Genomic DNA, 938 nt, shown 5'->3' on the forward strand with positions numbered 1-938 from the left:
AGGATAGTCTTAAAGAGTTAATTTATTTATTTTATTTATTTTATTTTATTTTATTTTATTTTGTTTGTCTATCTTATTTGTTTTGTTTATTAATTTATTTTATTTATTTTATTTTGTTCTGTTTGTTTGTCTATGAATATACCAACAAACAAAAAACCAAAAAAAACGAATAAAAAATAAAATAAAAAAAAACAAAATAAAAAACAAACAAAACAAAAAAAAACAAAAAACAGAAAAACAAAAAACAAACAACCAAAACAAACAAAACAAAATAAATAAATAAATAAATAAATAAATAAATAAATAAATATTTTTGTGTGTGTTCAGGTTGAACTACTAAAAGACATGGATGCATACGAGCGTAGTAAAATAGCAGATGCATTATCTTGCGGTGTATATGCAGCAAATGAAATAATAATAAGAGAGGGAGAAGAAGGAGATAGATTTTATTTATTATTAGAGGGAGAAGCAGAGGCATATAAAGAAAATAAATTAATAAAAAAATATACAAAAGGGAGCTATTTCGGTGAACTAGCTCTCATATATAAACAACCACGAGCAGCAACAATAAAAACAACAACAAAAGCTAAGATTGCTTCTCTCGATAGAAAAAGCTTTAAGAGACTGCTAGGGCCCCTAGAATATCTATTAAGGAGAAATATGATTCATTATAAACAAGTTATGCAGCAACTGGGGCTAGATACACGCTATCTAGAGCAGTAAATATATATATATAAAAAGAAAAAGAAAAAAAAAGAAAAAAAAAGAAAAAAAAAGAAAAAAATATATGTATTTATATGTATATATATGTATATATGTATATATATGAATATCTATTAAGGAGAAATATGATTCATTATAAACAAGTTATGCAGCAGCTGGGGCTAGATATACGCTATCTAGAGCAATAAATATATATATATATATATATATATATA

The sequence above is a fragment of the Eimeria mitis genome, genomic scaffold (genome assembly GCF_000499745.2).
Source record: "Eimeria mitis Houghton genomic scaffold, Emh_scaff2253, whole genome shotgun sequence".
Lineage (NCBI taxonomy): Eukaryota > Apicomplexa > Conoidasida > Eucoccidiorida > Eimeriidae > Eimeria > Eimeria mitis.